This window comes from Sapajus apella, unplaced genomic scaffold (genome assembly GCF_009761245.1).
Source record: "Sapajus apella isolate SASKATOON/1434 unplaced genomic scaffold, GSC_monkey_1.0 scaffold134, whole genome shotgun sequence".
In the NCBI taxonomy this organism is placed as follows: Eukaryota; Metazoa; Chordata; class Mammalia; order Primates; family Cebidae; genus Sapajus; species Sapajus apella.
In genome coordinates, this window is record NW_022437074.1 from 918,102 (window position 1) to 924,907 (window position 6,806).

Genomic DNA, 6,806 nt, shown 5'->3' on the forward strand with positions numbered 1-6,806 from the left:
GTCAATTGATCATACTCATTCTCCATCCAGCCTTGTTCCCTTGCTGGTGAGGTGTTGTGATCTTTTGTAGGAGGAGAGACGTTCTGGTTTTGGGTGTTTTCATTCTTTTTGCACTGGTTTCTTCCCATCTTTGTGGATTTATCCACCTGTCATCTTTGTAGTTGTTGACTTTCAGATTGGGTCTCTGAGTGGACGTCCAGTTTGTTGATGATGAAGTTATTTCTTTTTGTTTCTTAGTTTTCCTTCTAACAGTCTGGCCCCTCTGCTGTAGGACTGCTGAGGTCCACTCCAGGCCCTGCTTGCCTGGGGATCACCTGCATCTGCTGCAGAACAGTAAGGGTTGCTGCCAGTTTCTTCTTCTGCTATCTTTGTCCCAGAAGGTTACCTGCCAAATGTCAGTCTGAGCTCTCCTTTATAAGGTGACTCTTTGGTTATATGGGGGTCAGGGAACTGCTTGAGGAGACAGTCTGTTTTTTATAGGAGGTCAAGTGCTGAGCTCTGAGTTCCGTTGTTTATTTAGAGCTGCTGGGCAGGTATGTTTAAGTCTGCTGCAGCAGAACTCATAAACTCCCCCTTTTTTTCCCCAGGTGCTCTGTCCTTGGAAGTTAGGGGTTTGTTTATGAGTTTCTGTTGTGCTGCTGCCTTTTTTTCAGGGCTGCCCTGCCCGGCAAGGAGGCAGCCTAGTCACTGTCTGCCTGCAGAGGCTTTACTGAGCTGCTTTGGGCTCTGTCCAGGTTCCATGTGAACTTCCCTGCAGTCCTGTTTATACAGGTGTAGTTAGAACTGCCTTGGCAATGGTGGCCCACCTATGTAATGGCAGACTCTCTGAAATGGCAGGTTGTCTCAGCAATGGCGGGCTGCCTCAGCAATGGCAGACTACCTCTGTAGTGGTGGAGTGCTTTGGTAATGGCAGACTCCCGTCCCCCACAGAGCTGGACCTTCCCGGATTCAGCTGTGCTTGCTGTGAAAGTCTCAACCCGGAGCATTTCCAATTGCTGTTTTTTTGTGGGGTTGGGACCAGCTGAGCCTTATCACCTGGCTCCCTTCCTCAGAGCTTCTCTCTCCCAGCTGTTCTAGTCACCTGTTGAAAAGGTGCCAGGGATCTGTGTGATTTCCCATGCAGTGACTCACTGCACCTGTGCTGGCTGAAGCAGCGGCTCTGAGATTAGTGGTGCTTTTTTGCCTAGGAATCTCCTGGCCTGGCTCCTTGTTTCAGTCCCCTTTTTAATTAGATCAATGGGCGACTCTGCCTCCTGGAGCTCCAAACACCAGCTAAAACGGCGGCCAGACAGCGGCCAGACCCTTGTATTTTGTAAGAAGAACCGCTGCCCCAGGGACGCCAGCAAAACAGCCGTGCCCCGCCCAAACCAGCTGTGCTGGCGACCCGTGGGGCTCCTCCACCTGCGAATCTCCTGGTCTGTGGGCAATAAAAATCCGTCTGGAAATGCAGTGTCCACTCACCCTCTGAGCTTTCACTGGGAGCTGCAATCCTGAGCTGCTCCTAATCGGCCATCTTGGATCTGTCCTTAACACATTTTATCTAAAGAGCATTCTAAAACTCTTAGTGATAAATAGCTAAGAAAATAGTGCCTATTCTGGCCTTTTGTATGCATATGTGTTGGGGGTGATGCTTTGATTCCTTTCATCTTTTTCTCTGTGTTGCAGCCCCTCCTGGCTGGGATGGAGATTTAGATGCTGAGGAGAGGATTGCAGGAGAAACTCAAGTTTATTTATGTTAAATGTTACTTTGTAAAATCTGGCCTCCCACCTTGGAGAAATGACTGATTCTAGGACTGGAGCAAGAAATATATAAGATAAGCCTGGAGCATCTTTTAGTGCCAGAGAAGGAAATGCTTTAAATAAAAAAAAAAGGGAGGAAGGTGCAGGAGAAAGGGGCGTATGTCAAAGGGACTCAGGTGCCAACTGTAAGAACTCTCAGTGGCCAATGCTGGAAATTGAGCAACAAAATAAAGCAGCACCAGACTACAACCCAAATTATAAATATCCATGAGTTCATACTAATATAAATCAAATCAATTATCTGCTAAATAAGTGAAGGGGGGAGAAGAGCCAAATCTCCTATGCAGAGGAATTCCAATTATTCATGCAGATACTCTGCCCTTAAACAGGTGAAACATAACTCCCTTCCTTAAGTGTGGGCTGTACAAGGTGACTTCCTTCTGACAAACTATCTCAGTCAGACAATCAAGGTCAGCAGCAACTGTGTTTTGATGCTGGCAGAATGTACCCCTATACACTGTGATGAAAAGAATACTTTGCTTCTGTGGTTTTTCTTCCAAAAACCTGTAACAGTCTAATCACAAAAAAAAATCAGACAAATCCCAATCTACAAAATATCTAACCTATCCTCTTCAGAACTGCCAAGGTCATCAGAACAAGAAGACTCTGAGAAACTGTCATAGTCTAGAGGAGCCTAATGAGGCATGATGACCAAATGTCACATGTCCTCCTGTACGGGATACTGGAAGAGAGACAGGATATTGGGTAAAAACTAAGAAAATCAGGATGAATTATGGGCCATTATTAATAATCATATGTCATGTTGATTAATTGAAGCAAATGTAACATAGTAATGTGAAGTGTTAATAACAGAGAAAATTAACTGTGGGATATATGAGTAACTCTGCACTATCTTTATAATTTTTCTGCAAATCTGTAACTTAAAAAATTGAAGCTTCTAATGAAGTTACTTTATTTTAATTTTATTAAAAATTTCAACTCCCCATTTCAGTGTGACAAGACCTTGTTTTAATTCTCAGTCTCCCCACATTTTAGATATCTGCTGTCCCTCAGTCATTGGTCAGTTTGATCACTTGAAAGGCAGCCCAAACAGGAACTAACAGAAATCCCCTTTGTTTTATTGTATATAGTAAAACTCTTTTTATTATATGTAATAAAACTGCAGAGAGCTGCTTTTCGGGATGTCCAAAAGACCGTCAAGGTCCAACTAGTCTTAGAGAAATTGCTTAACATAGTGCCAATTTAGCTGGTCACTAATTGGCCCAATTTGTTCTCTCTGTTTGCGTGGGCTGACTTAAAGTGCACTTCTTTGAAGAAATTTTAAGCCTCCCCATGGAATAAAGAATGAAAACAGAGCTTCTGTCAATGTAGGAGTAAATTTTACCAGTTGATGAAACTATCTACTGTTAGAAAATTAGTATATAGGAAAACCATAATGTGTTATGTTGGAGTCTTAGTTGCCAGGCAAACAGGAAAAAAAAGCAATCACCATCTCAAAGGTTTAACTAAAGAGAGAGGTATGAGCAGGGTCAAGACATCTATAAAGGATGAGGAGAGGCTCTACCATCAGGAAGCTCTTCCCACCCCAATGCCTGAAGGGCAGCTGACAAGAGGATCTCACTGGATTTATGGGGGAGGGGCCACCTAAGGGGAGCAGTAAAACTGAGGGTGCAGTTCTGCCCAGACGGCCATGTGAAATTGGAATGGGGTGAGTGAGGAGAAGGGCACTCTAGCCTCCCTCCCCTCCTGCTCGCTGACCTCCTTTGAGTCCCTGCTGTTTGCCAAGCCTAGCTGAAGCCCAAGGGTAAGGACATCGTAGTGATGGCCACTCCAGCACTCAGCCTCCTGGGGCAGTGAGCAGAACAGAGAAGAGGAGAGGATGGGTACAGAGGACAGGTGGAGAGTGTGCAGCACTATTAGAAACTTCAGGTGCATGTGGGATTTTTAATAAGGTGTGTGTTTCCCAGCTCTGTCTTTACTAAACATGGTGCCAAAGTAATAGGAGGGTGCTTCCCGCCACCTGCTTCTCCAATGCTCAGACTTCAGTGTTTAGTCTGTTCCCCACAAAAGGAACCAAGAATCATTGTAGAGTGGCTGATTCCACATCTGTAGCAGGGCAAAATCAAGATGGATCTGGAAAATTCAGTGGCCAAAAAGCAAAGCGCTATGCTGCAAGAACAAAGAGAACAACTTAAAGACAACTTAAAGAGACACGCACTGGCCAAGCTGTGATCATTTGAGCCTCAAATATAATTATGGTATAATCATTTTTATCAAATATAGTTAAATATAATATTTTATATATTTAGTTTTTAATATATTTATATTTTATATAAATATCAAATGTTATTATGGTTGTAATGATTTGAGTCTCGAATATAAATACAGTTCTGATGAATGAGGATAAAGTCTCCTTAAAAGCCATGAATTCATGAAGATACCCCAAAGGGAAAAATCAATAAGGAAAACACAGACAGGTAATTGTAACACAAAAAAAGGATGAAAATAATAAAATGGCTTTCATTACATTATAGATTTTAATAAGTAGGTGATGCTAAAATATGTAGATATTTCTTCTATTAATTCTAAGTCTATTTTTTTTTAACCATTTATTGCTTTATTTGGGGTGTTGGGGGAGACACCAGGGAGAGGGAAGAAATCAAAGCACTACAAATGCAGTGTCCAATAATGTTAAAATAGTAAATATGCAAAATGAGTAACTGGAATCATTTTCTTAAGGACTCAACTCATGGAAGAAGAGCTTTAATTGCGGTTTCAAAAAACATCGTATGAAGTAGAAATTGGCTTCAATAACATTAGTAAAGAATATGTTCTAGAAAGTGGAGTTAACTCAATGTAAAATTCTGGCAGCAATAGAACAGTCCCAGATGGTTTGGTTGAGGTCTACACCTAATGAGGATGAAAGCCTTGTCTGTGGGGAATTTTGGATGATACTTGGAGAAATACTACACTGTGCATAAACCAAATTGAGTTGCTTTCACAAGTGTTGTAAAGTTTCATATAGTAAAAGGTTTTCTCTACATGCACTTCAATTTCACAGCAAGAGTGGCAGAGAATACCTAAACACAGAAGAGAGCATTCATGCAAGATATCTAACTCCTTGATATAATAATGCATACAATTCAAAAGGATTACACTATCATTACATCTAGGGCTTTCTGCAACTACACAGTGGTGGTTATGGAAAGCACTGCCCCCAGCGTCGACATCTAGAAAGCATCCACCACCTTCTACGTGTGTTCTCTTTTTGCGTTTTTTCTTCATTTTTCTTAATCAACTCTGCTGTTGTTACTGCTTCTTAGCAAAACTGGTAAAAACAAAATTGTAATCATTGAACATAGCACTCTGGCAATAAAGATGCTTAAAACCTTCAATCTTCTGGGACGAAGAAAGCACTGTGCGACATTTAGAACTCTGATTAACAAACAAGGTGGTCACAAATTTTCCTGGTTGAAGACTTCTACAACTTTCCTGATCAGGTCATCATAAGAGGCCTTACTTAAGTTTGTTTCAAAGCTAACATAAGAAAATTCTGGTTCTGGAGTGATGTAGATAGTCCAATAAATTCCATCCGATTTCATTCCATTCATTGAATACCCACAAGGATTGAACGTTGTGGCATCAATAACAGAACCTGGTATCAGGTCACGAATTCCACTCTCACGAGTGACATCCTTTGCAGTAACACCATCTTTCATGTAGAACTGGTCCGTAACTGCTGGGTCAAGCTCACTCATCAGAATTTCCAAAGTTTGATCTGGCTGACTGATTACCCGACTCTCTGGGAAATCCAGAGTATATAAGTACCAACGGTCAGAATTCATACGTCCCATACAATATGCTACTCTATTTGGGAAAACTGCATTAGGAAACTCTATTTCTTCCTGGAAATTCCGGTGTGGGTACCCTTGTTGAGAAGGCTTCATGAAATTCTTACTAGAATAAAAGAAGCTTTGAATTGAATCTAACCCACTGTAATCCCTAGCAAGCTTCAACAGGGGAACCAGTGCTTTCAGCAAGAGGGTGGTACCACATGTCTTCAAAATGAAACGTCTCTTGGAGACAAACATGCTACTCTCACTGAGTACATACGCTTCCTGCTTGTCAGTTTTTGTCACACTTATGATTGAACATTGCACATCCTTCAAAAGTATGTCCCACTCAGATCTTGGGATAGTGCGAAGATCCCCAGATCCTTGGTTTGCGTCGGGCTGCTGCCAGGAGAACCAAACCTCCAGCAGCTTCTTGGTCCCTTCGGGAAAATGTGCAGCTTCCATCACCGTGAGGCTAGCGAACAACCAACAACCACAGAAAATCAGCTAAATTAAACCTCTTCTCCTGCCGCTGCCACCTCCGCTGCGGATTTTTCCAGCTGTGTTACTAAAGTTCAGGTTCCTCTTTTTTTAGCTATAATTTTATATTAACTTTTTTTTAGAAAAAGGACTAATAAAATTTTCCCGGCTTTGTGTGAGTGAAAGTTGAACGTGAGTCTTTTGGAAATAGAGGCAGATACAGTTCAGTCTCTTGTATTCCGCTGCTTCCCCGTTAGAGACAGTAGAGTGAGCGCTAGCTAATATCACCGGCCAAGTAATATTTTGAAATTACTGCTTGGAGGCATATTACCTTCCTGTGGCTGCTGAAACAAATTTACAATGAACTCAGTGATACAAAACAACATAAATTCATTCTCTATAGTTCTTGAGGCCAAAAGTCTGAAATCCAGGTGTCAGTGGGCCCTCCTTGCCTTTGAAGTCTCTGGGGGAAGTTTCCAAATCCACTTCTGGCTGCTGCTGGTGATCCTTGACTGTGGCTGCATCACTCCAACCTCTGCCTCTGTGGCACGGTCACACTGCCCCTCTCTCTCTCTGTCTCTCTCTCTCTCTTTCTTTTGGTCAAATCTCCTGAGTGTTTCTTGTGGCATTTATGGCCCACTTGAAAAACCCAGAATTATCTTTTCATCTCAAGATTCTTAACTTAATTACACCTGCCAAGACTCTTTTCCCAAATAAGTTCATATTTACAGG

General features: G+C 42.1%; 1 pseudogene; it reads right to left on the reverse strand.

The window, feature by feature from the left end:
• Positions 1-4,985: 4,985 nt before the first annotated feature.
• LOC116539831 lies at positions 4,986-6,074 on the reverse strand (annotated as a pseudogene).
• Between the last annotated feature and the right edge of the window lie 732 nt (positions 6,075-6,806).